We start from the raw sequence: 16416 nt of genomic DNA, 5'->3' as shown, positions 1-16416 counted from the left end.
TGCATTTGCAAGAGACTGAAAAATGTCCAATTTCCAAAAGCAAGCTGAGAAAACTGGATGACATGCACTTCAAACACACACTGTGAACTCCAGTTCAACAAATCAAGCTTCTACTTTAATAATTAGAGTTAATGAGATTAAGATGTGATTAAGTCAATCCATATTGGCAAATAATAATAATAATAATAATCAAGTGTGCAATAAGAAAATCAGTTACTTCCATTCTTCAGGTTCTGATAACATTTGAGATTTACTTTCTTTCACTGAATCAAAATCTTTCTCTTCTAAAATAAAAGTTAGACGGCGCTGAATCTGAACACCACTGAAGGAGCTTCTCCCGTTAGAACTGCCCACGGCACAAATCCCAATGTTTTCCCCAACCGAAGACAAATAAATACCTGTTTGCTGCAGCTGTGACAACAGCGGGTGAACCGTCTCGTCGCCGTATCGCCCCACCTTCCTCCCGCTCGCTCGTTCCGACAGACCTGAACTCTGCGAGCGGCGAGCCGCGAGCGGTCCGACTGCGTGGCGGGAAACCTCGGCTCTCAGCGAGGATAAAGAGCTCTGACCCAATTAGCCGTCTTTGTTAAATAAAATTCCACTGGCCCTCATTTAAACCACCACGCGCCCCCCTCCCCTCCCCAGCTTGTGTTTTTACAGTACAAAGTGATTACAGATTTAATTAGCTGAGGACCTTGCTTGAGGGAGACTCCTAAATCCATATTGATATTTCTGCAGAGTTTAGAACTGGAGGCCTTGGCTCTGCGGTGATGACTTACGAGGGGCGTCCGCAGGAAGAATATAATGAAAGTATGATTTGCAACTTCTCACCCGTGCATGTTTACTTTTTCCCCCGGGGGCTAATCATTAGCCTGCAAAGTGATGCGTAGAGTTATGGAGGGAGCGAGGGCTGATCAATGCCGGCTGCCAGGTGGACTCACGGATGCAGACGGGTCTCCTACTTGTTTGTTTCTTTACGTGTCAAGAGGCTCTGTTACATACAAGCTAGAGTGCATGACTCCTCACCGGAATTCACTACCAGTGAAAACAGACCCAATCAAAACAAGGCTGGAGCGGAGACCCGGGCATTCAACAATCAAATGTACAGGGGATTCAAGATAAACACACTGGAGACCTATTTACATGGTGTTTTTAGGTGAAAATGCAAAACTTTCATTGCATTTTGGGGTGTGTTTCCATGACAATGGTGCTTGGTGCAAATGAAAACGCAACTTTTTGAAATGGGTTTTTGAAAACACTGGGGATCCGTCTCCGTACAGATGATGGAAACGCTGCTACTGTGCATGCATATCAAGGGCCGGAGTAAATAGTCTGTCTGCACAGTTAGACGGACCATAACAACGTTTTCCTCAAACAAAATTGCAAAAAACAAAGATGCATTTTCACTTAAAATGTGCAAATGTGCCTTGTCTGAATATATTCGGAAACCACTTTTGGTTGTGACATGAAGAAATCACACTGATCTCACATTTGTCCTTTCGTGTGAATGTAATGATTTACTGAGCTAAAGTCTCAACAATACTTCTGATTACACAAGAGCGGGCAATTGTCAGCTGTGAACTTGCAGTTTGAAACTGACATTTTTTGGGAAAACAAGCAGAACAAACTTGACATTCACTTGAGCTTTGAAGTCCCGTGAATGCTGATTACATTTGTCAATCAGCAGAAAAATAATACAAAAATATTTCCAAATCTCTTCACTAAACACTTTAAAAAAACCTCAGATTCTTGCTTTTCTTCCCCCTCTTGCTTCAGTGTAACATTCGTATTGATCGTGGAAAACAAGACATTTTAAGGTGCACATGAGGCTTTTGGAAACAAATGTTTTATTGTGACATTTTAAAGGCAGAGGAACTAATCAATTCACCAAGAAAATACTAAAGCGATTGATGAAAACAAGCATTGTTCACAGCCCTTAGTCTTATCTTTTTAATTATGAGGGTCAGTTGTCTAAATATTGATTCTAAAAGGCTGCATGAAGATAGCTCTACTTTAGCAACAAATGAGGTTGAAAGCTGGAAATGTCAATGCTCTGGCCTCAGGGAAACACCAACTATATATTTTTTTTCTTGAGGTATTATTTTGCCCCAGTTTTAGAAATCAATGAGAAGAAGCTTGAAGGCATTTTTTAAATGTGTGTGTGTGTGTGTGTGTGTGTGTGTGTGTGTGTGTGTGTGTGTGTGTGAGTTTCGAATCACACTGCAGCAACGCCATGCAACAAATTGTTAATAAGAAAGCGGGAACACTGCCTCTCTCCAGATGCTGGTATTTGTGCGTCTATTTTGTCATCACTTTCTCTAATTAAAGCTGCGATCCAGCTGGGTGCCGTCTGGCTGGGTTTGCTGAGGGAAGCCTAAAGCAGAGAGAAGTCAGGTACGGCACGTGACGCCCATCCCCATCGATTCCACATCCAGCATCACTATTATCATGGCAGGGTGGGGCAAATCTTGCTCGGCACAGCCAAGAAGAGCCTGTTTTAGCATCTGAATGGTGATAAACGCTCAAATTACATCCTTTTTCTTTAAAGGCTGGCGTGTTCCTGCGGATGTGCCGGGTTTTCCCAGAATGCCCCTTTCTCTCAGGTATGACACGTACGGGCGGCTTTCTTTTCATCACCGCCGTACTCAGCATACAGTAAGGCAAAGAGAGGCTGCGAGTTAAAGCGCCAGAGCCACAGAGGAAATGAAAATGAGGGTGGAGAGTATGGAGGTGTCAGAGCGGCTCGTCAAGCTCTCAGCGCGCACCATGAATATTTCAGCACTGACACACAGCAGTCTCCCAACCCAGCCTGCACCCCCGGAGACAAACAGAGATCGAAAGAAAGGAGACAAATAGATTCTGTAGATAGAGTAGATAGCTAGCTGGGGAGATCGACAGATATCCCTCTCCCTCCGCCCCCCCCACCCTTCCCTCCTCTCCACATGTATACCTGTCTGAGGCTTCATCTCACAGCCCTAAATTTCAGCAGGCAGGGCTGACAGGTGGAGTTCTCCATAGCTGACAGCGCTGCCTCCCAGCGCCAACGGGGGCTGTGTCAGAGCTCACCCTCATCACACAAAGCAGGTAACGCCCCGGACGGGCCGGCACACTCTTCCCTACACACACACACACACACACACACACACACACACACACACACACTTTGCTTTCAAGCACACAACACACCCACTCATGCAGATTACATGCGCCTTATGCATGCATGGAGGAAAATGTGATGCAAAGGGTGTGTAACAGATACGGGGGAAATGCCTTTTTGGTGCAACGTTAAATAAATCAAGGCGACGACAGCCGTGGTAGCAGGGAGTCGACGTTTAGCCACAGCCAAACCTGAAGGTACATGTTGACGTCAGCAGTGACAGAGCTGACAAACTGAGGCTCGCCAACTCATTTATCATACAGGCGACGTGCTAGCTGCTTAGCAAGGGAGACAAAGAGCAGCTGAGGCTGCTGGGATTGCCACCACATCCTGCAGCTCACCTTCATCTGTATCTAAAACTACAGAAATCAGCCATAAGGTAAAAAGAGTGACGTGAAGCTTAATCTGCAAAAGCTATGAGAAGTTACTGATCGATGTCAAACAATGGAAAGATATTAATGCACCCGGGTACAGTGATAAACTTAACCAAAACCCAGCGCTGATACTGAACGCAATCACAGAAGCTAAGACTGAACCAACGCTGTCGGGGGATAATCAGTATAACTCTGAATAGGAAGGGTCGTTACCCATACAACTCTTAACTCGAATCATAACTCAAACCAAACCCCAAGGTTAATACTGAACCCATTAAAATGTCAACAGTGCTTTGAAAATGAACGCCTCTCACCACTGAATCATGCAATCTAATGTAAGAATGGTTATTTATTCAAGCAAAAAAGCTTCATGCTAAATTTCTCCAGTTTGTGGTGAATTTGATCCACGAGTATTGTCAGAGTACAACGGTTCAGACATTGTTGGAGGAATTCAATTTTCCCCTTGGGAAACTTTATTAAATCAGTTTTTAAGATATATTGAAGTTATCTATATTTTTCCAGAGATGTCCTCTTCACCTCCAACTTGACATTGTCTACTGTTTTATTAATTTATTTTGTTTTCCCAATGCAGAGTCAACACGTGTTATGATTTAAAGTTCGGCACGTAACGCTGATCAATACAAACAAACAGCAGCAAACGAGCCGGGGTTGAGACGGGCAGCGAGGGGCGGCGGGCCAGAGGAACACTAAAGAACGGTAAATCAGAGCAGGAGCACTTACTTCCACTGCGTATCCTATGGGCCATTATTGGTGGGTGAGCTCACACATCAAAGTGGCAGGGGTCTTCCAGGCTAAAAAGGAATAAGAAACAAAGGACCATTAAATCACAGCCGGAGACCCCCGCTAGGAGCAACACGCACACTTAAACACTGCGGTGGAAGGACTGCGAGGAGAGTTTAGGAGCCACGGAGAAAGGCGGAGGGAGGGAGAGGGAACGCGACATTGATTTTCCCCTCTCTGAAGTGCCAGTTCATCATTCTGTGAGACACACTCTATCGATCCCCCGCCTTTGGTTTGTTTGTAATTTTGGGGGCTCAAAACTGTTCACAAAGATAGATCCTCTTATGTGCCACTTGCCTCTAAGATGAAGAATGGAGGGATCAAAGGATGTGTGGAGATGACCTCATTTTGCAAGGTGCGCCGCACTCGCTTGGTTTTTGTGGCCCAGCTTGAAAAGGGATCTTGGGGGAAGACGAATGCTCACCCACCCTGAGCATCTCTGTCTCTCTCTTTATCCCACAACATTATCTTATAAATGCTACACATCAGATCTGATCTGTTTCATTTGAAGGTAACTGTATATGAGTTTTTTTGGGAGGGAAAAAAAAAAATTAATGATTTGAGTGGAAGTGAATTTCTCTAACATCACATCCAGTAACTTCCTGAACGTGGAAGTTCATCCTTCAACAAATTACCTCCCGCTGTCATGAGGCGGCAGAGCCAATGTGTTAGGATGCCAAATGCAGTTTTAGCTCAAAACCTCTAATGCCTCTCAAAAAGCTCTTGGCTCATGTTGGAAAAACAGTCAAATAATTTATGTTTTTTTTCAAGCTGATTCTGTGCGGTACAACGAGAAGGCTGTCGGTGAGTGAGCATCTCAGATAGCATGCAATCATGATAGAATCAGAACATTTTCTTGGAATTGCAATCAGGGAAACGAGTCCAGAAACAATTAGAGGCGGAGTGAAATCTTGACTGAGAGCACTGTGAAGAGCCACTCACTCTAACAAAACTTCACGACTGTAGAGCTTCAACCCAAAGACTGAAATGAGCAATTCTGATCCTGTGGACCGGATATTAGGCTGTCCAATCTGAGCCCAAGAGAAGAACTTGTTTGGGTTGTTGTGTTACAGGTCATGGTCACTCGCAAGTAACCACATGTGACTCCAACCCTCACAATGACTGTAATTAAAACGCAACCCAATACCAATAACACAGTCTCTAATCCAGTGTCACATCGTGAACTGGTGAAGTTACTCTGTTAAGAGGCCAAATAACCTCCAAGACAAATGGCCATGTCAAACCGACCTTGTGGGTTTGCATGTCGATTCAATTTTGTAACTTTTATTTCTTCTTTTTTTTTTTTTTTTTTTTTTTTTACAATGCCCTAAACAAAACCCTAGAAGTAACAATACAGGTATTTACTTTACTCAACTTAATTAGTTCTAAGATTTGTTTTTACGCTGTAATGTGTGGTTGGATCTGTAAAGTCAAAAGAAAGCAAGTAAGCAGTGAATTTTCACTTCGGCAGTGCTTTGGTAAAGCGGCGGCTTCGCTGCAGCCTGTTTAACGCTGTGACCTCCATAGCTTCTAGGAAAAGAAAGAGAAAAAAAAATCTCCTTCAGAGACAACCACCCACATTCCGCCTCTCTGTATCATCTTATCTACCTTGACTCCTCCACATTTTCAGAGTAACGGAAAAACTATCACCTTGGAATACCTCTCCAGATAGCGAGGCTTTGAGAACACTTGAAAGTTACTGTCTCTAGGAAAACATCCTTTAACCTGGACAAGACGCAACAAAACAAGCTGAAACTCTCCCACACACTGTCCAAAGCAGCAGGATTGAGCTCAGTGTCACAGAAAAACTACAATCCACTCATATTCATCTTTAGATCATTCTTTTTTTTGAACAGTTGTGCTTTGTTAACATTGTATAACACTATGATTTTGCCTTATCTCATGTACTGTGTTGAAGTGTGGGGTACGACATGTAAAACTTATTTACAGACAATTGTCATTCTACAAAAAAGGGCTATAAGGATAATAACAAATAGTCACTATCGAGAGCCGTCTAACCCATTATTTATTAAACTGAAAGTTTTGAAATTTCCCGATATTGTTGATTTAAGCATCCTAAAAATAATGTATAAGGCAAAGTGGAATCTATTGCCTGTAAACCTTCAGAATATATTTGAAATAAGAACCAGTATATACAATCTTAAAGGAATAGACGTGTTCAAAAAACCCAGATTCAGAACCAAAATCAAAGAAAGAAACACTGTGGTAAAAGGAGTGAACTTATGGAATGCTCTGAAACAGGAAATCAAAGAGTGTAAAACAATTATGACATTTAAGAAACATAAAAAATTCCACACTGGAAAAATATGAAAATGAAAACTAAGTTGTTGCAGGTGAAAACATTTTTTTTGATTTAATGAATATGAGTTTTTGAGTATTGTTAATTTGTATTTGTTCAAATACTGTATGTAAAGGGGCAGATATAATAAGATTGTTCTTCTTTCTGCTCCTTTTCTTTTGTTTGTTTGGTGTCTAGATTGATGACATTGATGTATTTTCATCTTTTTTGTTTTTTTGTCTTTGTGTTGTTTTAAACGAAAGAAACAAATAAACTAAACTAAACTAAACTAAACTAAACTAAACTAAACTAAACTAAACTAAACTAAACTAAACTAAACTAAACTAAACTAAACTTAATCAAAACATGTCACAATACCAGTGGGGGGTTTTTTCCAAGCAGTTCCAAATTAAGAACAGAAGGGAGGAAGACAAACTTCACAGAGCTGCTCATGAAATCTGAAGGTACAGAGGACTTGAGCTCAAACCTTCACGGTGGCAGCAGCGTCAAGGTTCATTTTATACTCCACTTACTCTACAATTCTGTGATTTCATATATACAGGTTGACTTTGGTGAATCAGCGCATTTATTCAAAAACTGTATAATTAATGACTGTCAACACCAACAAAAACCAAATGCTTTATTATGCTCCAATGATGCGAAATAAACTTCTTTTAGAAAATGAAATGAAATGTAAAAACTTGTAACAAAATAAAAGCTCTCTTAGACTCTTTACAAATATTAAGTAATGTTCAAAATATGAACTCTTCTGTAAGAAAATCCAGGTTCAACAATATATTTCTTAATAACTGTAATAAGAAGAATAGAAGAGTCTCACCAAAATACTAACCTAACAAACAAAAACTTTTAAATTTTAATTGTTTTCTCCATCCTGCTTTTCTTCTACATTCTATTTTTCATCTCAGTATGTCGGACATTTTTTTTGCAGCTCATCTGAGAAGGTGCTCTTCCGTGCTCCGCTGTCTGAACAGCCCCGTCTGCTCCGCTCCATCTGTGTGTGTGTGTGTGTGTGTGTGTGTGTGTGTGTGTGTGTGTGTGTGTGTGTGTGTGCGTGCGCATATCGGCTCACAAGCCAGCCTCTCGGTTATTATGTCGCGCAACAAAGTATTATCATTATATAGTGTGCAAAGTGCTGGTCAATTTATGCTCATGTGCCATGAGAAACAGTGAACCCCGGACATTTCCTTGAATTTAAAAAACCCGCCCGGACGCCCCGGACAGGACGTAAAAAGTGGACATGTCTGGGGAAAAGAGGACGCTTGGTCACCCTACTTTTATCGAAGATCCACTCTTATCTGTGGACACATTGAGTTGTTATAAGTGATTGATTCATTAAAAAAATGCCCTGAATGAGATATAGGAGAGGTTAAAAGCTAATGGAACAGCTAAAAATAATAGAACTATGAATGTTTCTACAAGTCATTTAGTTCAGTTTATTCTTTTGTTCACATTTTTTTTTTAAAGTAAAAATTGGGGATGCATGAAACTTCTTTTTTAAAGGACAAGTTAACTAATAAATGCCATCAATTCACTGCCCTGTGCATATTGCAGACTGAGGGACGGCGTTTGCTGTGTGCAGCCACACACTCCAGGTAGCTGCTAATGAGTAATCAGTCACACTGAGTTCATCTGTAGCATGTAGCATGCAGCATGACTCCGAGTAAAATCCTTTTGGATCCACTGAGCAGTTAATCATCCTGGTGATTACGTTTTTGGTGTTGTACGAACTGTCTTTTGTCTCCGCCTCGCATTTTGGGAGAACATAATTTAGCCTGGCTCACTTTTGTCGTTCTTATAATATCAAAGAATTACCAAACTACGGACAATGCTCGTGTTCTCTTACGTACCTGTGGGCGGCGTATCTGGCACATGATGCCATGCAATACTAGCTGCATTGTATCAGGGATCTTTTATAAGCATGTGTACTATGTGCAGTAATAGATACAATACACTATGCTGGTAAGTGTGCATCTCTAGTAAAAAAATCCCAACATATCACCTTCAAATACAAGATAATCTACTTCAAAAGGGGTAAATGTAGTATGATGGGTTGTATTTAGTATTTAGCTATGCTAAATTATTTTAGAATATGTTTTACTTTTGGCTATAATTACTAAAATATCTTCTCCTGCAGTCTATATCATGTTAATCTGCAGCATATTTTATGCTCCTGCTGATTTACACTCCTGCTTTTTTAAAATACCAAATTCTTTTCTTGTATGTTTGCTGTGTGCATTATCGAATGCATGAGGTCCTATTTAAAACCCTCCACAGTTGTCTACTGCCATACATCTCTAATCTCCTCACAAATACCACGGCAGCCGATTTTCATCCTGATCCGTGCACATTCAACAAGACATGGGTGACTAATCAATCATGGTTTATGATGATTGGCTGCAGCATACGCCTGCAGATTCTTGGGATTTAGCAGCACATGCTTGAGAGCTACTGTTTGAACAGAAGAAAAACAGATCCATCTGCTCGCTCCCGTTGAACAATATTTCGATTACTCTGCCTTGGGTTTGTTATCTAGATTCAGCATGTGTCCTGAGTCGGGGCTAACGCAACCTCCATGCTAAAGCCGTGCTCTCTGAAAAGCCTTTTAAGTCTCCAGAAAGTCACCACCAATGGGCTCACCGAAAAATTACACTAACTTGCCCACACAATTATTGTCTGTCAGACATAAAGGATTAGTGTCAGTCGCGTGAACCTTGGAGATGTCATGTGGATACTGAGGTGAACGCTGCTGACAGTTTCACTGTAATGAACCTTCATCTTCACAGTAACCAGCGGCGGAATGACTGACAGTCTCCACGCTGTGGGTGGAGGTCATCCGCGTGAGCCGAGTGCCGCATTCTCCAGATGCTCTCGCCATATTTGCTGCCGGGAGGGTGCCTCCTCATTGCCTTACTCCCCAGGTTTTTAAAATGTCATTTATGTCTAATGGCCGCGCTCATTAGCTGCATCTGAAAAACACACTCTGGTCATTACCGGGAACATTTGCAGTCAGGCTCCATGCCGAATACTCTTGTTTGAGTCATCCGTCATAGCCCCGCTCCTTGGCAGTTGGCACAACAAATGACGCAAAGAGCAAATCTTCTAATTATCTGCAACTATCTTTATCTGTTTACATTGTATGCGAGTTGTGTTTTGACAAGGTGGCTTTATCAGTGTAGCGAGAAAGCCGATCTGAAACAACATCCATCATGCCGAGGCTGCCAAGGCCACTTGGGGGACTGCACAGCCAGCAGTGCGCTAAGAATTGCACTTTACCTTGGCATGATCCCCTTGTGTACGGACGAAGTGGGAGAAGGGAGAAGTCGTGCATCAGTGGCACCGCGACGGAGACAATAGCACTCAACTCTCTTTCATTATTTACTTGTACCACTGTCGGATTACGGACAAATGCTACAGAAAGACTCTTGTATGCTGGGGGAAAAACACTTAAAAAAACATCCTGTAAAAGTCAAGAAGATCAAAAGTTCATTCAGCGACGGTGACTTCTACTTTCGTCATTGTCAGGTCAACTTGTAACTGAGACATGTCCTGCTGTTTGCACCCTAATAGCTGCTTGGGAATCGCAGTGCCACACTTGAGGCTTTTATTGTTGTTGTTTTCTTGATTTTAGAATCTGCATATTCTTTAAGAGGCACAATGCGTGGGTGTGCAACAACCTGTCCAAGTAAGAAATAGAGAAAGAGAGGGAGAGAAGAAAAGTGGGTGGGGGAGTATGCAGGCTATCCTTTGTCAACTGCTCAGTGCCATTTAATGGCCTGTAAACCCCTTTGCTGGTGAAAGAACAGGCAATTAGCATACTGAGTGGATTACAAGATTGCTCTGACTCCTGGATTAATGTGTGCACTTAATCTTCTCTTTGCTAAGCGATTCTTGGATATACAGCTATTCAAAGGGAACAAATTTTTCCACCTTCCAAAACAAAATGTGAAAAAGCATTCCTTCAACACTGTTAAAGTCCAGTTATTATGTGTGTGGTATTGCCACACTGACCAAAATTGTATTCTGGCAAAGTACAGGTGTAAAATCTAAGTGCTCCCAAATGCTCTTTGTTACGGTCCACGAGCCTCCACGAAGCCCGTAAGTTCCCAATATGTGTTCATCTAAGGTCAGCTAACCTTGCCTGAAGTAAAGGCCCCATTTAGCATCATAAAAATGACTTTTTATTAAATAAAAGACTTAATAACGAGCAATGAGATATGACTTTCCTTTGCCCACAAGAGTCATATAATAATTAGTGATCAGTTGCCGTGCTGAGGCCCTCGTCTGTAAGGTAATCCGAGCACGTCCTGGTGGCTCACTGTCTCTAAACAACAATGTCAAATTTCCATTGCTTTTAAAATTTGACAATTGGTTTGTGTTAAGACTAGTTTTCTTATCTAGATTCACGACAGAAAGGCATGTTAGACCTGCTCCGAATGCCAACTTCAGAGCACAAAGTGAGAAGATGTACAGAGCAGCTTGGATGTTTTAAAGGAGCATACATGTTTAGAATTTTGTAATGTATTTATCATGAAGGATGTAACAATACCACTTTCTTAAACAGTAATTACAATAAGTAACCTTTAGCTACTTGCTGTTACTGAGTACTCATACAAGTATTTAATACATTCAATAAAGGCTAATCCATACTCCAAAGTGTTGAGGCTGTGTGTTGCCTTGAACCACCTCCACACCACCTCTCCATCGATGCTACACACACCTCCAATAGCCTTATAGCCTACAGTACACACCGAGCAATGAGTACCATCAGTACTGTGCTCTGCGTACTATAGACTGAGGGATCAATTTTCTGTGTGCCGCCATTTGGTCCGGCTGGTTAATGAGTGAATCAGTAATACTTCAATGATGTCTAGCATGCAGCATTGCTGGTGTGTAAACAGATACAAAAACATTTTCAGAAAACTAAACATGATCAGTCACAAGTATTCATTCACACACACACACACGAAACGTGGCCCCTCACCATGAGACATTAAAGTGTTGTTTGGTCTTTTTGCCCAAATCCAGGAAGCACTGAGCCATATCTGTGGCACTGCACCACATGGGAAAAAGGCTGCCTGTAACTTGGTGAACTTTGTAAAAAGTATTTTGCCAGGCTTGACTCTGCTTTGTTCCAAACACCAGAACAATATGGTCCTAAATGAAGCTTGGTAAAGCAAAGCAGCTCACCATGTTAAATGTGTAAAAACAACAACAACAAGCAAAACAACAAGCTCAGAGAAGATGGTTAAAATACATAAGATTCCGTTTCATCTCTTCGACGTCTTTGCGCCCCTCAAGAGCTGGTTTGCTTGTTTGGTGCTCACTGGGTTCAAAAAACAACCTTCACACACCAGCAAACGTACACAGCTGTCCTTTTAAGATTTGTTCTACCTGAACCCAGCACTGCCAAGGGTATTGTTCTCGCACGGCCTGGGGATAAATGCCAGTTTTTAATCCTGAATGTCAGCATGTCTGACTGTCGCAGTCAACCTTCAAATTGCTAGTTGTAGAGATTATCTTTGATCTTTCCGTTTGCAGCAAGAATCTCAGAAACTGCGTCAGCTGTAACTGAAACATTAACACTTTAGGGAGACTGAACTGGAAAGGTGGAAAATGTCAACAAGAAAGCTTTATTAAAAAAATAAAAGAAATACAGTGGTTATCGCTCTCCTTCAGAGTGAGCATCTGTCCACTCTATGGTCCATTCATTTGAATGGGAGTGTGTGTGGTCTGTCCTGTGATGGACTGGTGACCTGTCCAGAATGCATCCTGCCTTCGCCCACAGTCAGCTGGCATCACGTGCAGCGCCCCGGATCACTGAGTTATAGAAACCAATACAGAAGATGACTGGATGGATGGAAAGTGAATGCAGTCGGTGTATTCCCAGCGAGACACGAGGCAGCATGAAAGGCAGAACAAAGCGCCGTTATGAACCCGACTGCCAGTGGAATTCATGGGCAACTCTACAATCAACCACACCATTCAACTGAACCAATTCAAGCCAAGGTGGACTACAATGGCACAAAGTAGGGCAGGCTTTATTGTCATTGTACAGCTGTGTACAACATATCGCGAATGTTTCATGCAGCAATGGAGTATTGTTGAACTGTACACAAAAAATAATGGAAGTAATTAAATCCTGTGTTCTGTGTCCTTGAACATCAAAATAAAACATCTGCAGCATCTCTAACAGAGCTGTGCCACACAGCATGCCACATCCTTGATTGCTATCCTCTGACTGCCTGCACTCTATATGATAAACACTCCATATTTCCACCTTTCCAACTCAGGCTTCATCTGTTATCTCTACCATCACTCCTGAATCTCTATTCGTCCTATTCCTCCACTTTGATACGATCTTTAATCCAAGGCTGCCCCACCTCACCCCCTGAATCTTTTAGCGGGAATGTCAGCCCCAAAATGAAAACAGCTGATAGCTGCACGAATATTGCTCAGTGCCGAGGCGGGGAGTCTTAAAATGGCAACCGCAGCTTTGCGGAGGCCGCGCTCAGGACGGCAGACACAAATACAAATAGTGCACATGCTGTGGACGATGAAATAGTGTCAAAACCAGATATGAATTCGCTCAGGTATTTGCAGAGAACACTTCCGAGTGCTGACACTTACTTGGAATATCTTGCAAGATGGTACCCATATGCCAGGGAGCCATCCTGTTCAAAAGTCCTTTTTTCTGTTATTCTTTTTTTTTTTTTTTTTTTAAGAAGCTGAGGACAGTGTGTTTGCCTCCCAGAATTTGTGTGAAACAGGGCTCAGGAGCAAAAACAGAATGTTTCCTTTTCCTCTAAATATCAACACAGATTACCATCTCCGCAGCAATCCTCTATCCTCACAGATAAAAGGCGTTCGGGATGTGCTTCTTCTTCTTAAAAAAAAAAAAAAAAAAAAAACCCTAAAGTGCTGATTCACTGCATTGTATCAAAAGGGAGCAGATGGTTTGACGTATACTTTGGCTGTCCACTGAGATGAGTACTCAATGTTCCAACGGCTGGAATGGAGCGCCTCGGCGGCGCGGGGCTCTTCGCCTCGTATCGAGCCTGCCTTCTGACTCATCGCTCTACAAAGTTGTGGAAACGAAGCAAGTACAGCAAGCAGAAGGAGAAGAAAAGCCTGGATCCCTGGATGCATTAAGAATGCGTTTTCTCCGTGGAAATCAATAATGTCTCATTGCCTTGAAGATCGCCAGGAACGCCATCGCTTTCGATTTATTCATTCATTCCTCTCAATGAGCGCACTGCGGTGATCTACTGTTTTCCATCCCATCAGCCCTGCTTTCTCCCTCCTGGTCCATCTCCTGGGAGGTTCCTTTAACTTGTTAAGATCTCTTCTCAGCCTCTGGACTTGTCTGAGAATAAGTGAACGGAGAGAGCCCTGAAGTCTGCGACCCTTTGCAGGACTGCATCTCCTGCAATGAGTTTAGACGCATTTATTTTTTCTTCATCAGGTCTTGATTTGATCTGCTGCACTTGCATGATTACTTTCTCCGTGCGCACAATTCCGAGTCCTGATTCATAAAAAATCCCAGCTGAGATGAGAAATCATTTCAACTTTCCCCGAAAACCTGCCTGTGTTTCCCTCCAAGGTGCCCTGTGACTCAGCAGGGCTGAAAGCAGGGCCTGCTGCACGGTACAGCACCTGATCAAATCTATTGGCTCTCCTTAATGATCAACATTAGCCGCGGACATGGGGGCACAGAAGCTCTCCAGCAGCTGCCACCAGCACCAGGTTGCCTTTCCAAAAAGCGAATTGAGGACATGAAACATACTCAGACATCACAGACGGATACGAACCTCCAGCTGTGGGACAAACAGTCCAAGAAAACTACAGATTGCAGGAGTAACCTCAGGGAGTAAACGGCTTGTTAGTAGACATCATGTCAGGCATCGATTTCAGTAATATTTCCATCTTAATGTCCAATATACGTATGTGACTATTTTTTTTTAGATCAGAGCAACAGATTGACTGATCGAGTTCAAATATTTTTGGAGGGGGGGTCGAAAAATGTTCTCAGCAAACGAAGGCAACAGGAGGCAAGAGACAAAGTAGCACAATAAAGCACCTGCAATGCTACAAAAATCTATTGCAAACAGATAAGGAACAGCCTATTTTCTTTTTCAGTGTTACAGGGTACAGCTTTGAAGGATTGATGAATCTTCTTGATTAGTATTTTAGTTGATATCTGATGGTCCCTGGTCACAACTGTATTTACTTTTATTATTTCAGCAGAAGCCAAAATAAAAGAAAAAAGCTTTGCTCCGACACATTTTTAACATGAGCTTCAAACTTCTGCCAAAAACAGTGATACTGAAAAACTGCTATGTATCGAACGAAGGTGGACAAAAAAAACAAAGACTGATTGATTTTCTATTTTTCAGTGAATACTTATCCAAGTTAAAAAACCTCCAACACCGCGAACAGCAAAAGGTTTGAGTAAATGTTTTCATCAAAATCTGATGCTGATTGCACCTGATCTAAAACCTTGTTCCTACAACTTGCCTGGATTTCCAGAACGTGACAGAACGCAGAGCGGCCGCCTGTGTGCAGGGAGCGTGCGAGCGCCATGCACACTTGAATCGCTTCTGCTGAGCGTAACAATAAAACACAGCTGAATGTGAAAGCCGGACTCAGCAACTTTAGTGCTGGCTCCGCGAACAAAGGGGTCAGAGCTTACAGTAATTTTAGTTCTCCCCGCGTCAATATACGACGCTTCACTGGGGGCAATGAGAACCTGTCCAGAGTTATAACAGGGATGTGTTTGTACGTGCGCGTCGGACACCCCACTGACCCCTCCGACAATGCGGCGCGCGGAATAGCGAGCGCCGTTAACGGCTCAATTCGACTCTGTCTCACACACACGCACACGCACACACACACAAAAAAAAGAAAGCAGTGAAGTCAGCTCCGGTTTATTACAGCTAATGTACCATCTGCTTCCCAGGGCGACTCCTCATTAAATATGGAGGAGATAAATAACATATCTCACGTCTGCAGCGCTGAACTTTAATGTGACCGGCGCTGGCCGGCGAGGGGACCGAGACGGGCCTGACAGCTTTCTTTTTACAGCAGACAGCCTGTGCGGCACGGTGAAAAATGTGAGCAGAGGTTCTTTAAAAGATTGCTGCTCCAGTCAGACTTGACAGATATTTTGCATCTGAAGACATCCCAGGGAGCTTGTCACATTTATGCTCCGAGCCCAGATTGAATCAATTCAAGTTTCACTCGCACCCGCAAATCAATACGTCCTCTTGAGCATGATGATTTACTTTCTGATTTTTTACAAAGGTGCACTCCGAGAGCTTGTAAAATCGTATCATAGCAGACAGCTTTACAATGATTAAAAAAACATCATACAGAGAAAACAAATCTCGCACTGTTCGACACCAGTGTTTCCCCTCCTGAGGTCCAGGCGAGGAAACTGGAGATTTAGCATAAAACAACAGTTTCAAAAATCAGATTCAGCTCTGAAAAAGTCCCTTCTTACTGATGCAGTGCTTTTTGATCACAACTACTGCAACAACAATTAAAACAAATTTATTAGGGATGCAGCAATACCAATTGACAAGTGCAAGTTCATTATTTTCTGATACCAGATACGAGTACGAGCCTAATTCATGCTACATAAACATATACGACTCTGTGATTAATCTGACTGAAAACCTTAATTGTTTGACAGCAATGGTTTACAGTCATTCCTCTTCAGTGCAAATGGAGCCCCAGAAAGCAACCAAAGTTTTCAGTTTTAACTT

The 16416-nt window shown here is 42.4% G+C and overlaps 1 protein-coding gene across 1 annotated transcript in view; it reads right to left on the bottom strand.

Moving 5' to 3' along the window:
* mgat4c (mgat4 family member C) overlaps positions 1–4345 on the bottom strand; it is a 75956-nt gene extending 71611 nt beyond the window's left edge. Inside the window, exon 1 of the mRNA XM_030096575.1 lies at positions 4273–4345. The gene's annotated coding sequence lies outside the window, so the exon portion shown is untranslated. The remainder of the gene's footprint in view (positions 1–4272) is intronic.
* Positions 4346–16416: the final 12071 nt, after the last annotated feature.

Source organism: Salarias fasciatus, chromosome 7 (assembly GCF_902148845.1).
Source record: "Salarias fasciatus chromosome 7, fSalaFa1.1, whole genome shotgun sequence".
In the NCBI taxonomy this organism is placed as follows: Eukaryota; Metazoa; Chordata; class Actinopteri; order Blenniiformes; family Blenniidae; genus Salarias; species Salarias fasciatus.
The sequence above is the reverse complement of the archived record's forward strand: the minus strand, read 5'-3'. Positions and strand labels throughout refer to the sequence as shown.